The sequence below is a fragment of the Rosa rugosa genome, chromosome 4 (genome assembly GCF_958449725.1).
Source record: "Rosa rugosa chromosome 4, drRosRugo1.1, whole genome shotgun sequence".
Lineage (NCBI taxonomy): Eukaryota > Viridiplantae > Streptophyta > Magnoliopsida > Rosales > Rosaceae > Rosa > Rosa rugosa.
The window spans coordinates 31,100,035-31,113,705 of NC_084823.1; positions in this window are offsets into that span (position 1 = coordinate 31,100,035).

Genomic DNA, 13,671 nt, shown 5'->3' on the forward strand with positions numbered 1-13,671 from the left:
CAAATCCGATATACTTGCTCTTTTAGAAGACTTTGTGCACATATGGTAATACATGCAATTTCTTGGAATAAGAAAACTCATTAATCATTATCAAGAAAGGAAAATTGTAATACTAGGTTGTTTGCCATACAACAAATTTTTTGAATATTTTTTACCAATAGGTTAATATTTGGGTAACTGATTTAACCCTTAACAAAATTATTAATAATTAACTAATTTAACAAGGAAAATAATTGAGAAGTCTTTTATTTATAATTAATTAAATCACTAATAATTTCCTTCACCAAACATAATTTTTTTAAATGTTGATTTCAGCTCCAACCTTAAGGAATCTTTTTCTCTGAACAAAAAAAAAATGTGGTTCTAGTTGGATCTCTAAATTTGATATTTGGACCTCCCCAACTTTTTTTAATTATTAATAGACTTTGTCAAGTCATATGAAAAGACAAATAAGGACAAAAAGGAAAATGAAAAAAAAAAAAAAAAAAACTCTTCTTACCTCCGCAAATATAACATTCAATTAAATTGTTTTTTTTTTTTTTTGGGAATTTCCTTATATTGCCATATAGTCTTACAATTTACCTAAAATAATTAAATAAAAATAGTAATTTCTATACATGCCCATCATTTAATACACAAATAAATTCAAAACAATCTGATTTAGAATTTCCTTAAACTAAATTCATTGTATATTATTACTCGATCTTCCAACCCAAAACCCTTGAAATCCTTCTTTTAGCAAATTCAAATGGATTCTAGCAACATATCAAGATCGAGAACCAACCCTCTGATTAATTTGGGTGGAGGAGAGACATGCTCATAAGAGAGCAATATCATGTGATTTTAATTCATTCTTCTTCTTGTGGTTGAAGATAAAGATAAAAAATAGAGTAACTGATTGTTGTATCTCACGTTCAAGGGTGTTTTGGTAAAAATAAAGAGGTCTACTTAGCCCTTCAAGTATAAAATGTCCATTTACCCAAAATTGAGCTACATTAACCTCACTTACCCAAGCATCTTATAAGATTTCCCACTTACCCAACAAATTACATATTTTTTGCCCTAATACCCAATTAAGTATTTTTTTATTATTTTTTGTATATTATTGAGACAATTTTGCCCTCCCTCCCATTATCACTTATAGGAGTGGGCATATGCTGGGAATAATTCGGTAACCGACCGAACCGAACCGGTTTTTCCGGTTCGGCAACCGAACCGCAATCAAAACGACGTCGTTTCATCAGGGAACCGCACCGAACCGCTTAATGCGGTGCGGTTTCGGTTCACGACTTCGAACCGCCCGAATGCAACCGAACCGCACCGATTTATTAAAATATATATATATATATAATTATTTTAATAATTTTTTATATTATTAGAGATTTGGAGACTAACCCTAGTCCCTTGCGGCCGCTCCCTTCATTTTTCATTTTTGACTTTCAGTTTCATCTTCAGATTTCAGATCGAAGATCTCCCAGAGTCCCACAGCATCTCTCCTTCATCTCTCACAGTCTCACACGACTACGGACTACCCACCACCGCCGGCGGCCTCTCTCGCTTGTCCCTTCTCTCACGGCCAGAACCCCAACGCCAGCGGCGCCTCTCTCGCGTGTCCCTTCTCTCAAGGCCAGAACCCAATCGCCTCCGGCGCCTCCCTTCTCCCCTCTCGGTAATGCTTCTGCTTGTGGGTATAACGTCAATTTCATTAATTTGTAACTATGGTGGATTGGTGGTGATGGTTTGTTAATATTCGATCTATTCCTGCGTGTTGTTTTATTTTCTGGCTACTAGTTTGTGTTCATTATTTTGTAACTAACTAACTATGGTGGATTGGTGGTGAACTGGTGATGGTGTGTTACTATTCCTGCGTCTTGTTTTTTTCTTTTCTTTTTGTAATCAGTTGATACAACTTTACAGTTTGACATGTATTGTGATCACAACAGATCTTTGTTTTCTGTTATTTCAATATTTTGGATGATTGGCTACTTGTAGATTATGGAAGGGATTTCTGCAACTCCGACTTCTATACCAGCTGCAACTGCAGACTCTAGCATAGGGACGACCCCCACACCGAGTCCGAGTGCTGCAGTTGTTCAAAGTGATGTTCCAATACCACCTCTTCCACCACTTCCCCCACAAAGTGAAGAACAAGATGGAACAAACAAGAGGAAGAATAGCTCAATTGTGTGGGAGCATTTCGAGAAAATGAAGAATGCAGATGGGAGCTTGATGAAGCCAGGGCGTTCAAGGTGCAAGTATTGCCCTCAAACCTATGCAAGCGACTCCAGAAGCAATGGCACAACAGCAATGAGGACACACGTGATGTTCCAGTGCAAGAAATCACCTCTTTATGCCCCGAATAAGAGGCAGAAGTACTTGACCTTCGATTCGGTAGACAGTGGAGGTAAATTAATTGCTGTTGCTTATGATAAGAAAACTAGTAGGCTAGCTTGTGCGAAAATGGTGGTTCGTGATGAACTACCATTTTCTTTTGTTGAGAATGAAGGGTTTAGAGATTTCATGAGGGTAACTCAGCCTCAGTTTAAGCCACCTTCTAGGAGAACAATAGCTAGAGAAATTTGGAAGCTTTACGAGGCTGAGAGGGAGAGAATTAGGGGGTTTTTAGCTAGTAGTCAGGAAAGGGTTTCACTCACAACGGATACTTGGACAAGTATCCAAAACATTAACTACATGGTGTTGACTGCTCACTTCGTAGACTCTAGGTGGAAGCTGCACAAGAGGATTTTAAACTTTTGTGTGATTCCAAATCACAAGGGTAAAACAATAGGTAAGCTGGTTGAATCTTGTTTGATTAAGTGGGGGATCGAGAAGGTTTTTACAATAGTTGTAGATAATGCAAGTCCAAATCAGGTGGCCGTAGATTACATGAAGGAGAAGATAGGAAATTGGAATCAGTTGGTGTTGGGAGGCAGCTTTCTCCATTTGAGATGCTGCTGCCACATTCTGAACCTCATTGTGAGGGATGGAATGGAGGAGCTAGACTCCTCCATTGATGGCATTCGGAATTCTGTCAAGTACATTAGATCATCACCGGCAAGATTAGAGAAGTTTAGGAAGTGTGCAGCTCAAGAAAAAATTGAGCACAAGGGAGGAATTGTACCTTTAGATGTTTGCACACGATGGAATTCAACATACTTCATGTTGGATATTGCATGCAAGTACAAGAATGCTTTTACGAGGCTTGAGGATGAAGATCAGCAATTTGAGAATTACTTTCAAGAGAGAGTGGGTGGAAGCAAGAGACAAGGGCCTCCTAGAGCTACAGATTGGGAAAAGGCAGCAAGGCTGGTCAAATTTCTCAAGATCTTCTATGAAGCAACCTTGAAGTTTAGTGCCACTAAGCACGTAACTAGTAATGAGCCTCTCCTTTGGATGTGCACAATTGTTGGTGAGCTTGATAAGTGCATAGCTAGTGAGGATCCTCTTCTTGTTAGCATTGGCACTTCGATGAAAAAAAAGTTTGACAAGTATTGGCTGCATCTTGAAGATCTAAACAAAATTCTGCTTATTGCTGTGGTTTTAGATCCAAGATACAAATTATTGTATCTTGAATTTTTCTTCCCAAAGCTGCAAGCAGACCCAGGATGTGTGCAAGTGAAGATCGATGAAGTGAAAACAGCCTTGAGCTCGTTGTTTGATTTTTATGCAGGTTACTCTTTATTTGTTTTTTCTGTTCTCACATTTATTATTTTGTATAGTTATTAGAATATAAATACTCTAATTTCTCAATTTTTCCTTCAATTGCAGACGAAGATCCAGCTGCTGCAGCGGCTTCAAGGAACGTGACAATGCCAAGCATTGAGTCTACGCATCAGCAAGTTCAAGAGGATAGTCATGCAGCTTCTCTGCTTCAGTTCAAGCTTTTGCGGCAAGAGAAAGACGTGGTGGTGATCAAGAATGAGCTGGACAAGTATCTATTGGAAGCTTCAGAAGACCCTTCGAACCCAAAGTTTGAAATTTTGGCCTGGTGGAAGGAGAATGCTCCAAGATACCCCATTCTGTCCCAAATCGCCAAAGATGTGTTCGCTGTACCTGCTTCAACCGTGGCTTCCGAAGCTGCATTTAGCCTTGGAAAAAGGGTAGTGGATCCTTTTAGAGCTTCCCTTACCCCTAAGATGGTTGAGGGATTAGTTTGCTTGAGTGATTGGCTAAGGGGAGCTGGATTTAATGTGTTTAAGGAACCAACAACAGATGAGCTGCAGCTGTACGCCGAGTTGGAAAAGCTAGAAATTGGTAAGGGTTTCACCGTTTTAATTTTTTTTGAACTTGAGTTGTAGAGTTGGCTTACTTTTTTTGTTTTTCTGTTTTGCACTTGTTTGAAATTTGATGGATAGATGGAGGTGCTACTGCTGATAGTGACACTGAGGGATGAAGTGAAGGAGCTGGATTGCTTGGAGGAAGTTTGCTTGCTTGTTGGACTGCCATTTTATTTGAATATTTTCTCAGTTTCTGAATTTGGTGAATTTAGACTTGGGGAATGGTTTGTAATTTGGCACTTTGATGAACTCCCATTCTTAGATTCGGCATTTGGTTAATTTAAACTTTGGGAAATGCTTTGTCTAAGTGTAATTTGATTTTTGAATCTATTCAGACTGAGTGTATTAGCAAGCCTTTAATATGCTTTGTACTAGTGTAATTTGGCTCTCTTTTGCACCACTTTTTTTTCAAGTCTGCAGGTTTTCAAATTTCCAGGTTTTGGTTGCATGTTTTAATATGCGGTTTTGGGTGCAAACCGCACCGCACCGCACCGGTAAATCGGTGCAACCGAAAATGCAGTCCAAACAATGTAAAAAGCGGTTGCGGTTTGTAAAATGAAGCAACCGAATAATGCGGTGCGGTTGCGGTTTCAATCCCAAACCGAACCGAACCGCACCGAGCCCAGGCCTAATCACTTAGAGAGAAGTCAACGGAAACTTGACTAGAGTCCGATCAATGCTCGCTTGATTTTGGTCACCGGTCGCCGAAGTCCTGTCACTAGTCGTCGGCCACAGGAGTCCCGTCACCAGTCGCCGGAATTCCTTAAAAAGCTCGTCGGAGATCTCATAGGTCACGGGAGAATATTATTGCTTCCTAATAATATTATTATTGCCCCCAATAGCTCTTAATAAAAACATTATTGCGCCCTAATAATATTATTATTGCCCCCTAATAAAAACATTATTGCTCCCTAATAAAAACATTATTGCCCTCCAATAATATCATTATTGCCCCCAGTAGAAACATTATTGCCCCTCAATAATATTATTATTGCCCTTGAACAACAGCTTCTGCTACTCCGACTCCAGCCCCGTCTTCCCTGAAACAAGTCCCTTCAATTCTCCTATCAATCATCAAAAATCTAACACAATCAAACACCTATGCACTTTCACAACAGTCACAACTATAGCGAACACTATAATCAATTTAATCACCATAACCATTCACAAAACCCTAACAATCTCACTATATTCCTATGCCTCATGTTCCCCAACACCTCCACCTCCGCCAGAACCCCTCTCCGCCGTCGGATTATGCTCTCCTTTTGCTTCCCCTGCAGCTTCTTCACCGTTATGATCTCGCCACCTGGCATCTTCGCCTTATACACCGTCCCGGTCCCTCCCATCCCTATCACCTTATCACTCGATCATCTGCAAACACTCCAGCACATCCTTCACCATGAAATTCAAACGCTGGAAGGCGGTCAATGTCCACAGTCCGATCTGGGGGCTATCCTCCATTCGACAGCTGTAGCTTGCGTGGAAGTACCTCGTCCCGGCGACGAGGACAAACAACCCTATCCTGAACGTCGCCACCATGATCCACACAATCCCATAGGATGTCTTCTTCAGCTGCTCGTGACAGTCAACCTCAGCAGCTCCAGCCGTTACAGTATCATCCGCACTCGGCTTCGCCAAAATGACGCCGCATAAGCCCTCATTCTTGAAAAACGACGTCTGATAGGAGCATTTTAATGCGATGTTTTAATAGTTATTTCCTCATATTTTACTTAGTTATTTCCTTAAATAAATCAATTTTAATAAAGTTTCTATTTTTAGGTGCACTGGAGCAAATAGAGAAGAAATGAGCTTAAAGGCACATGAGAAGCAAGGGAACGTTGAAAATGATAGAGGAAAGACACAAGAGCTGCATAAATGAGCTGAAACGAAAAAATGGAGTTTTCCTGGTCCAACCAGGAAATCCTGATCCAACTAGGAAATCCTGTTCAAAATAGGAAACTTTGTCAAAGCAAGACTCCTGAGTCAACCAGGAAGCATGGTCGGAAAAATGAAGAGAAATGGCAAAAAATGAGGAGTCCTGATGACAATAGGATACCTGGGTGGACTAGGAGAGCCTAAGAACAAGCTCAAAACGTCCTCTACAAAGGTGATATGGATTGGGAGTCATTTCTGGCAAGAAAAGATGGTTAAAAATCAGATTTTGGGTCTGTATTAGACACAAACTGATTTTGGTAGAATTTCAAGAATATATATGGATAATGACATCTCAATTAAATCCTAAATGCATCTAGACATGATTAGGGCCATAGACTTCGACAGATAAGGAAGGAGAATTTCAAGGGATTGCAACAAGCAGAAAGGTTGAAAACAGGTCCAGATACATTCTTTGATGTCCACATTCATTCTTGGCTGAAATTGAGGAGATAAATCAGAAAATAATCATGCAATTAATGCAAAAATAATCTCCCTAGAATCAAGGTGCTAATTTGAAGGCTTCTTATTGGTTGGATGACATGGAAAGCTGACATGGCATTATTTAATTGGTTGAAGCTGTGTAGCATGAGCAGATAATTCCTAGGAAATTAATAGAAGATTCATGAAGACTTGGAGACTAAGTTGTCATCCTCCTATAAATAGGAGCATCATTGACCACAACTTCACACACCACTTCTTCCATAATTTTAAACACCAAAAATTCTCTCCATTCTCTAGTCTTCAGAAGCTCTGCGTCTTAACCAAGGAGGAGAAGAAGTCATGCAATACATCAAGATCCTAACCGCCATCCACCCTTGTGTCGTCCCTAGAAGATTGCTTGCTTTCAAGGATCTTCAAGTTCTTTGTCTCGAGGCTTTGTCATTCATCTTTCACGGTGTATTTCATACTTTCTTTTGTTTTCCTTTGTTTGATTCGTAGAGTTGTGATCGAATTCTAGTTAACATGACGTTAAGGGCAAAGTTTAAAGCCCGTTTATATGTTTTGAAATAAAGTTGTGATTTCTATATGTTGATTTTTATGTTGCTTATGTGAGATTGCTTGATTGATTTTGGATTACACAAAACTTTTGCATGTTTATGTTCTTTGGTGGCCAACTTGGGATACATGCATGTAATGGGAGCTAGATTTAGGTAAACAATTTACCTAATAGTTTTGTGAACCTAAATCATAAGTAGTAAAGGCTTTGGACAAAAGTCGAAATCAATTAAAGAGGATTGCAAATAGATGAACTTTTTCATACTAGGTTGTGCACTTTGGTTGACATCCTTTCCTTGTTCTTCATGCATTGAATGTGTTCTTGAGTAGCTAGCTTTCTAGACTATGATTGCATGTTCAATAGGATTAATTTAGGTGCTTTCACTTAGATTAATTATTGAAGGAAAGTAAAATATGGGAAATCGTTTGCTTATTAATGTTTCACATGGTCAACTTCTTTCTCATGACATAGAAAATCAACTATAGGAATTGTAATTGGATTTCTTGCATATGGATATGGTTTTGATCTTTGTTCCTTGCATTCCACCCTTGTACATGTGTTTTTACATTTTATTTATTTTAATTTCCAATTTTATAATCCTAACACCCCCTTATTTGTGTTTACTTGTATATATTTTTATTCTTTGTTTTATTTTTGTAAATAATATTTTATACTTTTATTAATTCTTTATTTGTTTGTGCAATTACAGGTGTACCCTCAATCCCCGGCTAGAACGATCCGTACTTATTCTATACTGACAACTACATTTTGCAGGGTTAAATTGCGCGCTTACTTTTAGCGAATCAACGTCGGATGAAGGTTCAGGAAGATCGCGCCAGAAGACGGAATCAGACTGGTCAAGAGATTAAAGGTCTGATGCTCCAACGAGGAGGAGGAGGAGGAGGAGGAGAGAGAGAGAGAGAGAGAGAGAGAGAGTGTGTGTGTGTGTGTGTGTGTGTGTGAGTGAGTGAGTGAGTGAATGAGTGAGTCTGGGAAGAGAGAGATCGATGAGGAGTTAGTTTCAGTTTAATTGATAGGGCAAAACTGTCATTAAATATTAAATTGGGTAAATGGGAGTAAAAAACTCTTAGTGGAGTAAGTGGGAGTATATTGGCCCAAATTTGGGCATTGGGTCAATATTCTAAAAGTAAATTAGTTTAGTTATTATTTTCAAGTTTTTAGTTATTTTCGTGTATACTTATTAGTAGATTGGTTAATAAGTTGCTACCACTTTTTGGTAGTAAGAAGTGGGCTTGGTCCCGGTCTATGCACCTTGTGTGCCTTGTATACTCTAGGTAGGCTGCGAGTTTTTTGCATTGGCAACTGGTCGCAACCTCCTAGTAGCAGTAATGTGTCTACTTTGGGTAGGCGACGACTCCCTTGCTTGGTCAAATGGTCGCAGCCTCCCAGTGGCAGGGTGAAACTAAGTATCACTGGATCTATATTCCAGTGGCAACGACATATTAGGAAAGCTGTGCTATTTGTAATAATGTTTCTTCATAACAGAGTTATCTTTCTGGTATGTCACCACATCTGTAAAGCGAATGGAGTAGCCAGTAGAGCACTATTCACTAGTCGATGCTTGTCAGAATACATTGTTTAGTTGAGACTCTTGTTAGTATCTCATGAATTTCTCTTGATGCATACTGTAATCTGGGGTTTAGGCACCATCCCCCCCATGTATTCTGCAGTTTCATTAATCAAGGCTTAAGAGCAGCCGCACCGGCCCTTCTGAAAAAAAAAAAAAAAGTAAATTAGTTTTGCTCCAACCTTAAGGAATCTTTTTCTCTAAAAAAATTAAGAGTCATTTATTTTTTCTTTATTAATAATTAACTAAATCATTATTAGTTTTCTTAGCCAAACATATTTTTTCTTTACATCCTCCTACTTTTACAAATGAGTTTTTCAATTGAAACCTCCAAATTTACTCACTTGACCTCCTATGCTTTTTACATCTCTCATTAAATTTTCAAAAACTAAATTTCCTCACTAAACCTCACTCATAAAAATTGCAAATAAACTATTATCTTTAAAATAAAAAAATTTAGCCATTTCAATGATTTAATTACATATTCAAATTTGCTCACCAGTTTTATTTTGTGATGATATCACCACCCTATTAAAACTTGTCATGTCATATAGATTAAAATATACTTTTTTAATAAAACATCATGATTAATTATAATTATAATTATATTTTAGGGGCCGTGACCACTTACCCAATTTTTGCCCAAAAATTGTCCACTTACTCCACAAAGAGTTTTTTAACCCCATTTACCCAATCTAACAGTGTTTGACAGTATTGCCCTCATTTTAATTAACAAATTACACTCATATCTCTCTCTACTCCCCCTCATCGATTTCTCTCTCTCTCTTTCTCTAACCTCGTCTCAGGCTCTCTTTCTCTCGCTCTCTCTCTAAGCCACCACGCCCACCACTCCACCGACTCCACGATCCCAACCCCTCTGGGCTTCGCCGGTTTTGTTCGTCAGATGTCCGGGAAGCTCCGAAGCTCCACGCCTGAATCGGGTCGGGGCTTCGCCGATTTTGTTTGTCAGATGTCCGGGAAGCTCCGAAGCTCCACTCCGGAATCGTGTCTGGGCTTCGCTTGCAGGTCTCGGACGATGTCAAAATTGTGGTCTATTGGGGGGCAATAGACAGATTATTGGCCCCCAATAATTTCTTAACTGTGGTTAATTAATCACTGAAATTAGAGTTTTGATAAGTCTTATGTTGTTTTGAGTTTATTAAAGTACAATAATCTGTCAATGATAGAAACTGGTGATTTTTGGGGTGGTCTATTGGGAGGCAATAGACATATTATTGCCCCGCAATAATGTCTTAACTGTGGTTCATTTATTACAGGTCATTTCAACAAAATGCTGCTAAATTCATTAACCAAAATAATTAGGTTTATTGGGGGGTCATAAAAAGTTTATTGCCCCCTAATAATTTTTTTATAGATGGTCAGAAGTAACTCAGTTTGGTTTTAAATTAGTTTACAAAAGTACAGGTATTCAAATTCAATACTTGGTGAATTTAAGTCCACAACGAATTGGCTTTTTTTTTCACACTCTCCACTTCACTCGAACCGCTTCACCCTAGGCCTCCCGGGTGGCCTCTTAACAAGAATAAATGCACCTAAAAACAAAAGGATCACCCATATTCCTTCAAAAAATAACAAAACAAATATATTATTGCCCGCAATAAACAGATTATTGCCCCCCAATAATATATCAGAAATACCAAAACACATTAGAAGCAGTCTTTAAACACAAAGGAAAATATCACTGAACACAATTATAGAGACTTTACAACAATTAAGACACATTATTGCCCCCCAATAATCTCGACTCCGGTTGACGATTTTGCCCACAATTCCAGTCATTTTGCAACAATTCCGGTTGACCATTTGCCTTCACACTTATTTGACTCCGATTGCAACGACTCCGGTTGCAGCCAGGGACTGGAGATACAATCAAGTTGCGATTTCCGTGATGATCAGTCGCCGGCGAGAGAGACAGAAGCAAATCGAAGACGTACCCGATTCTACTGGCGATCGTCGATTCCTTCAGAAGATCCAACTCGGCCTCGCCGTGCTTCTAAGCGTCGAGGACCGTCGACTTGGCGTCGAGCCTGGCCGCGGAGAGCACGACGACGACTTTCAGCGCGATGGAGAGAGCCGGAGTCGTGGGCGACCTGCTGGAGGGATGGAGGGAGGGAGAGAGAGAGAGAGAGAGAGAGAGAGAGAGAGAGAGAGAGAGAGAGAGAGAGAGAGAGAGAGAGAGAGAGAGAGAGAGAGAGAGAGAGAGAAATCGGTGAGGGGGGAGAGGGCAAAAAAGTCCCAAAAATAAATAAAAAGAAGAAAAAAAGAATTAATTGGGTAAAAGGGGAAATAATCTCTTAGAGTGTTTTGGGTAAATGAGGTTAAAAAACTGTTAGTGGAGCAAGTGGGCAAATTTTAAGCTAAAATTGGGTAAATGAGCATTTCCCCTTATTATAACACTTGGCAGCTTTGTATTGAGTGGTGGTGAGCAAATTTGAATCCTTACTATATCACTGAGAGTTAAAGTCATTTTGGTCTAAAGTAGAGGGTCACCAATACGATAACATATTCGTGATCATATATAATTGTATATTGGTTCATAAAGAATCCTAAAGGGTGGAGCTAGAATCAAAATGTAAAAAGAATTATATTTTGGTTAAGAAAATTATTAATGATTTGATTAATTAGAAGAAAAAGAAATACTTTTCAATTCTTTCCTTTTTAAAGAATAAGATTTTTTAGTTAATAATACTAGCAATTTTTAAGTCAAATTTTAGCCAAAGTAGCTAAAAAGTCATTTTGGCTAGCCACTTTAGAAATATGTCTGTATCAGTGCTCTCTATTTTAGCTAATTTTGAATTTATATTATTTTTAAAATAAAGATTAAATAGTTTAAATGTATTTGTAAATTACATAAAATAACTCAAAAGAAATGTTTTAAATTATAGAGAGCCTCATCTCGCTCTCTATATTTATTAGGAGCGAGATAGCTAAAGTTATAATGGAGAGCCACTTAGGAGTCTGATGCAGCTGCTAAAATAAATAAAAAGCTAAATATGCTCTCCAAAATAGCTAAGGAGTCAAAATAGAGAGTATGCTAAAGATGCTCTAAATCGGTTACCCAACTATTAACCAATAGTCAAATAACCACTGCAAGTGGCCTAGTGGTTCTTGCCTTGTTGGGTATGCTCCCCAACCTAGGTTTGAACCCCGAAGCTGTCAAAGTGGCTAGGCACTGTGCTGCAATGCACAGTTGGAGCATTTCACATGCGCCGAAGGGGTTTATCTTGGGCCTAGAAAGCCTTTGGGTTCCCCTTGACAAAGTCAAAAAAAAAAAAAAAAAAAAAAACCAATAGTAAAAAATATTCAAAAAAAATGGTTGTATAGAAAACAACCCAGTATTAGAATTTTCCTTTCTTGATAATGATTAATGAGTTTTCTCATTTCAAAAAATTTTATACCACATGTGCACGCAATCTTCTAAAAGAGTAAGTATATCGGATTTGTTATACCTCATGATTTGCACTATAAAAACAGAAAATTATAGGTTCATTTCGATCATCATTTTTTGTTCCACCATCAAAATGAGGTAGTCTTCTGTCGAAAACTGTAATTCCCATTATGCTGCTGCTCTGCATCCTCACAACCACCATTGAGCACACTCATGCTCGTAGATGTGCCTTTGGAATATTGAGATGCCCAACACCCACCACCGTTACAGTAGCAAACAATTTGCAAAGCTTTGAGGACCTGACCGTATACTGTAAATCAAAACATGATGACCTCGGCGAACAAAAATTTGTGCCTGATACCAGCTTTAGGTTCAAGTTTAAGACATTTTGTCTTTGGGCCTGTAAGCAACACATTGTTCTTTTGCAGCTTTCAGTGGGGAAATGAATTCAAATGGTTCGATATTTTCAATGCTAACCGGGATTTTTGCACTAACCGCTTTTGGAGTATCCGAGAGAGTGGCCCATGTTTAAAAAATAAAACCTGCCTTCTGTGAAATAATTAATCAGACCGCTACATGGGAATAAAGGTGATTGCTATGGCTAAAGTTCATGAGGAATGCTAGCTACCTTCCCCTTCTACCTTTCCCTTTCAACCTTCCCCACTCAACAAATGACATGTGGATTTCACTACCACTTTAAACTCAATATTTATTACATTGAATAACTAATTCTATTTTTTCCATGTCTGCCCTTCTAATAAAAGTCTCACATTTTTTTTCTTTCTATATTTTACTTTCTCACATTTTTTTCTTTCTATATTTTACTTTGACTTTGTAGGATATTTAAGTTATTTTGCATTTCTTTTTTCTTAATTAACTTTGCATTTTTTAATTGTTATTTTGACAATCTGGGTTGTGGTTTTTTTCTTTCTGGGTTCATCTAGGTCAAACTTCCCCATACCAGTCTTGCATATTTTAGATCAGGGGATGATACTTGGACTCAAATAGGTGATGAAAGTTTTTCCAGCAAAGTTAGATGGCGATTAAGAGTATTGGAAGTGATGTTTTACTGGATAATAATAATGCAAGCTAAAAAGAAAAAAACCACAACCCATATTGTCAAAATAACAATTAAAAAATGCAAAATTATTTAAGAAAAAAGAAATGCAAAATAAATTAAACATCCTACAAAGTCAAAGTAAAATAGAGAAAGAAAAAAAATGTGAGACTTTTATTAGAATGGCAGACATGAAAAAAATATATTCAATGTAATAAATATTATATTGAGTTTAAAGTGATAGTGGAATCCACTTGTCATTTGTTGAGTAGGGGAATGTTGAAAGGGAAAGGTAGAAGGAGAAGGTAGCTAGCATTCCTCAATTGTTAATGGCTTCTTGCCAAAACGTTCTGCACTCTTTGCTTTGAAGTATGATGCTGCTATTGCTGCCATCGAAAAAAAAAAAAA